Here is a 10,321-nt window from a genome sequence, read left to right on the forward strand (position 1 = left end):
CTGCAAGGAAGGTACAGCAATACCTTGACTTTCATCACTTTCCCTTGTCAGCCATTTTCAATTATAACCACGTTTTGAATTTCGTCCACGTGCTTTCTTATTTTGTCCTAGTTAATCTAACCTTCCATGACGTCCATCAACGTTCTCATGTTTATTTTTCATTTATTTCTGATTATTTAGGCATTGAATGTATTTGCATGTGTTATGTAGTTATTTATGTTTGTTGATGGTCAAAATACATTTGCAGGCTGTGCTTTGACATTCATCCATTTATACTTTTTGTCCATGCTCTGGTCCCTAACTAGACAAAAGTGCAAAGTATTGCTGTAATTGTATATTTCATACACCACCACCCCTCATTTGTTGTTTTTAGTGCTTCATCTGCTGCTGCTGCTGTGAGGCCCTGCTTATCTTCTTTCCAGCTGGTTCACCAATCCTGCCATTTGAAAAAGCAGGTGGGAACTGGAAAAGGGATAGAGGGAGAAGGAGGAGGAGTGGCCAGTCTAGCTAAAGTAACCTCTACACTACTCTACTCCTCCTCCATTTTCTTTTACTGGCTGGGCAAAGAGAAAATTCCTGACAGTAAGGGCTGTTCGGCAGTGGAACAGATTGCGAAGGGAGGTGGTGAATTCTCCCTCACTGAAGATCTTCAAGGAGAGGTTTGACATGCACCTGGTGGAGGTGCTCTAGGAGAATTTCCTGGTCAGACTGGGAGTTAGACTAGATGACCTTGTAAGCCCATCTAACTCTATGATTCTTCTATTCTTTTCCCTCTCTGACAAAACTAAAACCAGGGGACATCCACTGAAATTGAGTGTTGGGAAAGTTAAAACAGACAAAAGAAAATATTTCTTTACCCAGCATGCAATAAATCTGTGGAACTCCTTGCCACAGGATGCAGTGGTGTCTGTGCAGACAGTGGTGTCTGTCCTAGATTCCAAAAAGGGGGAATTGGACAGATTTATGGAGGAAATGTCCATGACAGGTTACAAGCCTTGACAGGTATACACAATCTTCTGGTTTTAGAAGTAGGATACCACAAAATTCCAGGTGCAAGCGTGTGGCAACAGGATGCAGGTGTCTTGTCGTCTTGTGTGCTGCCTGCGGCATCTGGTGGGCCACTGTGAGATCCAGGAAGCTGGACTAGATGGGCCTTTGGCCTGATCCAGCAGGGCTCTTCTTATTGTCATTAGAGAGAGGACAGAGTAGGGGAGGCATTTGTTATGCTTGACCTAATGTAGGTTTTATGTGCACATTACCACTGATGGATGCAAGAGCCACTTGAAGCTTCACTTGTATGAAGAAAGTGCCCCAACAGCAATTCAAGTTTTCTGATCACTTAATGCTGGGTAAATGCTTTCCTGTTGCATCTCAGCCTGCCACAAAGATATTAGAGAGATGCCCAGAATCCTACTGGAGGCAAAAAGATAGCAAACCTCTTTGCTGGCCTCATATGTCTCATAGAAGAAGGGAAATAAGTGTTCTGATGCTCAGTCCTTCTCAGCTCTGTCCCCCAAGGCTATTTAGAGAAAAACACGATGATCTTAAATGAAAGAAAGCCAGTTTCCCCATGATTCGCCGTAGTCTATAATTTATTCTGTCCTCCTTTTCACCAACCTCTGCAATATATACTGAGCCTGTAAATAAGCTTTAATCTACAGCTATTGTTAAGTAAAGAATGCAGGTAGTGTAGGAAATAAATTGCCTCTGTCTGCTCAGAACCTCATGAAAGTGGAGATTTCTCATGTGATCTTTTCCCCCTTCTAAAGTATTGCTGGATATATATAGCTGGCACACACTTATCTGTTTTCAGCGTTTGTATTTTCTTCCCGCCCACCCCCACTCTTTGTGTAAGTTGTCTAGTGAATAAAACAGAGGTGGAAGATGATCAAGCTGATAAAGAGGAGGTAAGTAATGCTGGCATATTAGAGAGCGCTAAGCTGGAGATAGCTCATCTGCGATTCATCGGCCTACTGCCTTCTTGGTACAGATACACTGTGCGTCGTCAGAATGAGATGTACAGCAGTTCTGTGGAATGGCTTGCACGGTTCCTGACTGTCACAGTAAATCCTAACCGGAGTGCTGGAGCCCATTTGCCAAGAAACCACTGGAGTGTGCCAGGAGAAATATATTGACAGTGGTTCTCAAAGTTGTTAGTTTTGGGACCCACTTTTTAGAATGTCGGGACCACCAGTTGCTTGTCAACCTCTCCCTGAAGATCATCAGTGAGGGAGAATCTTACAAATGGGGTGGCAATAACACCAGAACCAGGGGACATCCACTAAAATTGAGTGTTGGAAGAGTTAGAACGGACAAGAGAAAATATTTTTTTACACAGCGTGTGGTTGGTCTGTGGAACTCCTTGCCACAGAATGTGGTGATGGCATCTGGCCTGGACGCCTTTAAAAAGGGATTGAACAAGTTTCTGGAGAAAAAATCCATTACAGGGTACAAGCCATGATGTGTATGCGCAACCTCCTGATTCTAGAAATGGGCTATGTCAGAAGGCCAGATGCAAGGGAGGGCACCAGGACGAGGTCTCTTGTTATCTGGTGTGCTCCCTGGGGCATTTGGTGGGCCGCTGTGAGATACAGGAAGCTGGACTAGATGCGCCTATGGCCTGATCCAGTGGGGCTGTTCTTATGTTCTTATGTGAGCAATTAGACTCATTCTTACTCTATTGCTTTTTAAAAACTGGATGCTCTGACTGGCAAGCAAATCTAACTTGAAGCCTGTGGGGAAGGAGGTCAAGGCATGTCCTGGTCTATTGGTCTGAAAGGCAGGGAGAGTCTCCATGCAGTTCACCCATTTGCACAGAGCTTCCTGTCTCTCAGGGTGCCAGTTCAAAGCCCTCTTGGGATTCCATGCTGGAATCCTAAGGCAGATTTTTTTTTTTTTTTTTGGCAAGAACATCAGCTATGACAGTGATGAAGGAAAATCCTCCGTTTTGCAGCCTACAAAGTCATTTCTGTTAAAGTGGAGTTGAAGGAAAGTGTTTAAAAGCATGCACCAGAAATGCAGAACTTTAATTTTGAGGGTCTGAGGCCATCTAATCCAAAGCCTCCTATAAGTAACCTCCTCAGTGTTTTCGTATGAAGCTGGGCTACCTGGCCTGATCATCTTTGACCTGAAGGATTGATTATCTCTTTCCAGAGCATTAATATATTTGCTGAACATCACAGCTGTACTACACTGCAGTCCCAAACAATTCTCTTTCCCTAAAAGATCTTTGCCATGGGAAGCAGGTGATGTTTTCATGCCTTTGGTTTCATAATTTGCATCATTTATTTTTCAATGTTGGAGATTTAGCTTCCATCAAGGAATCCAAGTAGGAGGCTGGAGAACTAGGATACTTACAACCCAATCCTGAGCTTCCCGGGACCCGTTGGAGCGGCGGCGCCAAAGTGGCTACTGTTTTATTCAGTGGGTGTCAGGAAGGAGCTGGAGGTCTCCATGGGAGGAAGCCCCAAGCCCCATAATGGGGCTTCTCAAGCCTGCGCTGGCTATTTTGTTCAGGTTACAGCGGAGTTCAGGATACGGTGGAGCAGAGCTCTGCCAATCCCTCTCTCTCCTGCCCCAGTTCCTCCCCTATCCTGCCCTCCCCCACCCCATTACGTCCAATCCTTGCCCCCCAGAGGCTACACTGCCGTCCAGTGGTTGAACTTACCCCTGGTGGCGGTGCATCCACTTCCTGCCGTCTCTGGGCCCAGCGCCTGAATGGAGCAGGCCCAGCACCAATGCCCCATACCTGCCGGATGCCGTAAATGTGCTTTATGGCACACTTACGACACCCAGCGCCTGCACTAGGACTCAGCACTGCTGCTGGGTGACTTTAGGATTGGGCCCTTAAGCTATAGATGAGGTGTTTGTTTTTTTTTGTTTTTTTTTTTTTGCATTAAAATGTTCCTTTGGGGGACAGAAACACATTTGGCAAAATCTTACCAGTCACTTTATCAGATAAATGAGGAATGTTGCAGAAGTGTACCAAAATGGCTAGTAAAAATACTTAGCAAGGTCAGCTTGCTCTACTCATTGGCCTTTGATGAGCTCCGGTTGTGAAATACACTTTCCAATTTAATTTGTGTTAATCATCATAGTTTTTTTCTTAATGAACACATTACTGTTAATGTTTCTGCTGCTAAATGTACCAGCACATCACAAAAACAACCAGGGCGTGTCTCGCGGGTGAGTTCATGATCGGCAAAAATGAAAATCGGCAAATTTTCAGCCATTCCTGTTGTAAACTTAATGTTGTATGAACAATTATTCTTGCTTATTTAGGGGACCCACTGTGTGTGTGTGTGTGTGTGTGTGTGTGTGTGTGTGTGTGTGTTCGTTCTGACAAATTATTGTCTGGGCCCCTTTGACAACCTACTTCTGCTCCAAAATCAGAGGTGAAGATGGAGGTCATTTGGGGCTGGTAGAATGTCAAGTATTTCATACCAGGCTTAGCTCTTTGGCTTTCTGTTTGTCTAATCCAGTGTTTTTCAATGTTTTCCTTCTCATAACACACTGACCCTTGTGGTCTTCTCTACGGTCTTTGTCTCTTGTGATGGCACTGCCAGGAGACTCTTCTGGGTTCTTTGGCTCTTTTTCTAGGGCAACTGTCTGTACTAACAGATTACAGTCCCTCTCACTGGCGTACCTCTCACTGGTCAAGGGGGGTCAAATGCCCCAGGTGACACACCTGGGGGGCACCACTGCCACCGCCGCTCCCTGTTGCCTGTTTCCCTTCCCTGTGCTTTTTTTCAAAAGTGAAAAAGCTGGTGGTGCTTCCAGGTTCTTTAGTTTTTTTTTTTTGGGGGGGGGGAAGTGAAAAAGACCCTTTTTTTTCTCTGTTAATACATTATCTGCAATTCAAAACACTGTCTGTGCTTTTGGATTAACTATTACTTAGAAATAGTCCAAAATAAGACAACTGTTAGAAGACTGGTAAACAATACAGGGCCCAACCCTATCCAATTTTCTAGTGCCAGTTCAGCCGCGCCAATGGGGCATGCACTGTATGGGGAGGCAGTCACAGAGCCCCCTTTGAGATACAAGAACATTTGTTCCCTTATCCTGGGGCTGCATTGTGTTTGCACCAGTTGAATAGGACTGGGCCCACAGTTCCTTGGCAAAGTATTCTTAAGCATTCCTAAGCAGTCAGTTAAAAATATAAAACTTCAACAAAGCAGCTGCAATCCTATCCACACTTTCCTGGAAGTAAGCCCCATTGACTATAATGGAACTTACTTCTAAGTAGACCAGCATAGGATTATGCTTCAAAACTCAAACTTTAATCTTTAAAAAAAACTCAAGTCTGTCCTCCATGCACTTTTTGGTTTCTTCTATCTAGCTTTATATCTCTTCTCTTTCCTTCTAAAGACATTATCTGACAACCTAAATCAAGGATTTAACACAGGAGGGGGCAAACTCTGGGCTGGGGGCCATTTGCAGACCCCCAGTCCGGTCTTCAGGGAGCCCCCCCGTCTCCAATGAGCCTCTGGCCCATCGGAGCCCACACTGGCCTGCGACTGCCGGGTATGACCACCAGAACCCAGCTGCGGGTTGGGTTGGAGCAAGACCTTTTGTAGTCTCTGTTATGTATTGAAATCCTGCATAACCAATTGGCCCAGTCTTATGGCTGGCTAATAGGGTGGTGGATCAAAATCCTACTGTCTGATTGGCTCTCCAGTGTAGTGTTCCAACAGCACCAATCATGAGGAATCTGGGTGGAGCTAAAGGGTATAAAGCCAGGGGTGTTGCCTTGTGTTTTCATTGCCAGGTTCTGTTCTGAAGATGGAATAGTGTCCATGTGTGTTCTGCTTTTCCTTGGGCATTATGTTAACCAACCCCCCCCCCCCCACACACACACACACTGCCTTGGAACAACTTATGCCTCCATGTGCTTCTGGCTTGGTCTGTATGTTTCACAGCGCAAGAGTCACAAGTTAAAAATTGCTGCCTGCTACCGTTAAGATCAGGCCCCACAGCGGTTTGGTGGCCCGGTGCAGACTCCAAGGTGGAAAGTTTTATTTGAGGCCTCAAATGGAGACAAAGCCTCGGGTCAGACAGGAGTCCCTCTATTGAGGTCTAGCAACAATTTGGAGCCTAACAGACCAAACTTCTGACGCCAGGCCTAACTAGTGTGATTAGGGTTGAAATCAGTTTTAAATACAACATGTGCTTTTGGGGGTAGGGGGGCTCTAAGCATCATTAAAACCCCAGAGTGATGAGGAAGGGAAATGCGGCTCCACTGGGGAGGGGGACTGGAAAAGGCAACAACCCCTATGAATAAAGCAGTGGTTCCCAAACCTATTAGCACCAGAACCCACTGTTTAAAATGAGAAACTATCAGGACCCACCTGGTTGGCAACCTTCAGCCTCAAAAGACTATGGTATAAGCCTATAGCACCTGGTATTCTCAGGCGGTCTCCCATTCAAATACTAACCAGGCCTGACCCTGCTTAGCTTCTGAGATCAGACAAGATCAGACACGTGAAGCTACCTTCTACAGGCTCCACCTAGTTTTACAAGTTTAGATAAGAAAAATAATTACCTTCCCAGCTCAAGCCTCTTTTTTATCCTTTTTTTGGGGGGGGGGGCTGCATTCTGGAGCATTTGTTGAGCTATGCTATCATCAAATCCACTCTGGTGGTCTTGCATCCCCTTTTGCCTGACCTTCAACAAAAGCCAAAGAAAGCCAAAAGCTTTCTCACAAGTAAACATGACCGTGTAGCTTAGTTTTGCTTTCCATAGGGCTTAATGCATTTGTCAGCTTGGAGGGAGGGATTTACTTCTTGAGTTTTTTTTGGGGGGGGGGAGGGGGCTGCGTTCATCAGCTCATTCTGGTGGTGTTGGATTCCTCTAGGCCTATCCTTTTCAATGAACCAAGGCACACTGGCCCACTTGTGAGTAAACGAACCATATGGCCCTGTTTCACTTATCACCTGCCTGCCCTGAGACTCTTACCTGTTTGTAAGCCACTCACTAAATTTGAGCATCATGGTCCTGGGAACTTTGGGAAGCGCTGTATTAGAGTATTCCTTGTGTACAGTGCTTTTCACATCGCTAGACCCATTGAGAAATGAGGCGCACTGAATGGTGGAGAGGGTCCTGCCAGTGTCAGGAGGGGCACACAGAATCCTCTAAGCCTCAGGCATGCACTCCCACATGATTTATATCTAAATTTATTAAAACTATTTATAACAATTTATAAACCACCTTATAAAAACTATTATAAAAACCTTATAAAAACTATTATTATTACTATTATACTAGCAAAAGTAATTATTATTAGTAACTATTATTACTACTATAAAAACTATTATTATTACTTATTATAAAAAAAACTATTTATAAACCGCCTTTCCCATGCAAAGCAACACACACCAACCTGCAACAAAATAATGGGGAAATAATTATAAACCAGGCCAAATCAAGGGTATGCAGAAATTGCACAACCACTCAGGAAATAAACACTACACGACTGCGCTAATGCCAATCGGAAGCGATCTGACACCCTCCAGAATCCTGCCAAGACGACATTGTCCATCGTGGATAGCAGGAGGACGTTCATTCTGCTACTTTGGGGCAAGTGATATATCATGATGCCATCCAGGCCTCCAGGCCTTTAATAATCCTTCATGAACTAACAAGCAATTACTGTTTGGGTGTCATCAGCTTTGCTGGTCATTTTCAGGTGAATGACCAATTGAGTGAGAGGGTGGGTTGGCCCCTCACCACAGGAATCCTGTGTGCTTGGATGTTACTGGATTACGAACAGTGACTGTAACATGGCAAACAGGTGAAGCATTTCAAGCCCAGCTACCTGAATGTTGTTTGCAGCAAGGGAGAGGCCTCTATGAGCAAGATTGGCAATTCCATACTCAGTGATGGGTAAGTAGCATCCTTGCAGTCTCCCAGTCGATTATCCATACCCTCTGGTTGTACTTCACCAGTCAGGCCCAGCTGCACACTCTGTTGCAAACAAGTTGTCAGTCACTTCACTGGTAGTTATCACCATAGACCTGAATGGCCAAGCTATAGCTAGCGGTCTCAAAACCAGCTTTGTGTTACATAGCTGGGGTTTAAAGGGGTCTGTTTTCTATTCCGCTTGTGCCGAATGTTGTATTTTGCCATTTCCACCCATTAATAAACATGTTTTCAATGTTTAAGGACCACTGGATTCCCATATAAGTCATTTTGTAGCAGGAAGCATTTCTGTTTTGTGATGTCCTGGTTGTCATTGTTTTGTAGGGTTCACTTTCATTAGGGGGGGGGGGAGAGATTTTGCTGCAAAAACAATTTTTCTTTCATTTTCTTTGGGTATGACTGTAACAGAGCAGTCCAGTGTAATTGGAAAGACTATTTTTGTACAACGTCATAATGATGATATAAAAAATGATCAAAATTTTTTTGTTCCGAAACCAAAACAAAGGCCCATCTCAAAATGTTCGATATCTTGAATATGGCTAATGGTATATACTCTGTGAAAGACACAGGTTCCTGTGAACTGTTCTTGTAACATTAGATCTCTTTAATAAATTATCCTCTTTTATTGACTTTTATCAAATGTCTTGACAGATGCAAAATGGTATGGTCTCACTCTTCCATACATAGACTTGCAGCAGATTGAGTCTGGCCTTTGGGGAAAAGAGCATTCTAGACCACAATGCCCCACTGAGGATGCAATCCTAACCAACTTTCCAGCACTGAGGTAAGGACAATGCAACTTCAAGATTAGGGAACAAACATTGCCTTACCTTGAGGAGGCCTGTGTGATTGCCCCCCAACTGCAGGATGCAGCAAATGCCCCACTGCTAATGCCAGTGCTAGAAAGTTGGTTAGGATTGCACCCTGAGAGTCCCAAATGGACTTCAGTGAGCATGTGCAACCCCTGTGTGTGTCAGCTGATTCACTATTCTAAAAGAGGTCACCAATCCACACACAGGAGATATTTTGCAGCCACTGCATCTTTTGAAAGATTCCCTCTAAATGTCTATAGATTTTGCACTCAGCTGGGATCTTCCGAATACGGCTCAAATTTCAGTGTAGGAGTAGTTTGTTGGCAGGTCTAAAAGCAGACATCTAATAAGGGGGTTGAGTTCCATGTTGTAGTTCTTTAGTAAATGCAATTGTAAAAGAGTGTCACTGATCGCACTTTTCAGATGTGTGTAAAAATGTGCACATGGGGGAAGTCTGTTTGGTGAAGTCACTTCATTCATTTGCAGGGAGAGAGCTAATCTCACTCATCAGATAAACCTTCTTTAACCAGTACAGCAACTACTCAAAGGGGCTGTTGAAATCTGGGTGTGAGCAGTTGCTGTGATGGTTGAGGACATGCAAGGTTTTTCCCTAGAAACCTTACAAGCAACCCAAGGGCACACACAGCCACGAGGCTGGGTTCATAACTTGGCATTCTATTGAATTACAAACGCAGTGTGGAAAACTAGTCGATACAACAGAACAGCAGATTCAACATAACAGCTACTAAGTGTAGCCCAACTGAAGATTCCCTTAGTGCTCAATCATATTCCCCAACATTGGTGCCAATGCGGCTGCCAGCCATTTTGCTGGCATATGTCTGGCGAGAGATGGGAAAGGAGATGTGGTGCATGCCATTGGTTGGCAACCTTCAGTCTCAAAAGACTCTGGTATAAGCCTACAGCACCCGGTATTCCCAGGCGGTCTCCCATCCAAGTACTAACCAGGCCTGACCCTGCTTAGCTTCCAAGATCAGACAAGATTGGGCATGTGCAGGGTAACAGATCCACCCGCTCCCTCTCTTTCCCCCCACCCCTACCAGATCCTCTCTGATCCTCCCCACTCCTCCCTGATCCTCCTCAAAACTCCCCCTCACTGCCCACAACACACGCCGTCAGCCAAATTACTAGAACCAACCGATCCCCCTCTTCAAGAGCAGGGGCTTTGTAGTGAACTCAGGGGCTTGGCTGCAGCCTTAGCTGACTTCAGGACAAAACAGGGCAAGCGAGCTAGAGGGGCCAGGGGAAGGGGCCATGTTGCAAAGCAGCTCCCAAAGGTTGACTGTCCATCCCATGCTGGCCCAGTGGCTTACAATGTGCCCAAGTAGGGATGTGGGGAAGAATGCTGGAAAGGAAATGGGAATGGAGTGCCAGCTTGGCACAATGGGTGGTGCTGATCTGGAGGCTCCAGCGGGAAAGAGGAATCATTTTTGATGTGGCTGCATTGGCCTGGGGGGGAGGTGAACAGGGTTGGGTCCAATATCAAACAGCAGAGCCACTAGCTGGATGAGAGAACTGCAAGAAATTCAGAGTGCAACATACCCTGGGGGAGATACACCATACACTGCAGAGAC

At 45.2% G+C, this 10,321-nt stretch overlaps 1 pseudogene; it reads right to left on the reverse strand.

The window, feature by feature from the left end:
* Positions 1-9,643: 9,643 nt before the first annotated feature.
* On the reverse strand, positions 9,644-9,762 carry LOC136647257 (5S ribosomal RNA; annotated as a pseudogene).
* Between the last annotated feature and the right edge of the window lie 559 nt (positions 9,763-10,321).

Source organism: Tiliqua scincoides, chromosome 3, assembly GCF_035046505.1.
Source record: "Tiliqua scincoides isolate rTilSci1 chromosome 3, rTilSci1.hap2, whole genome shotgun sequence".
NCBI lineage: Eukaryota > Metazoa > Chordata > Lepidosauria > Squamata > Scincidae > Tiliqua > Tiliqua scincoides.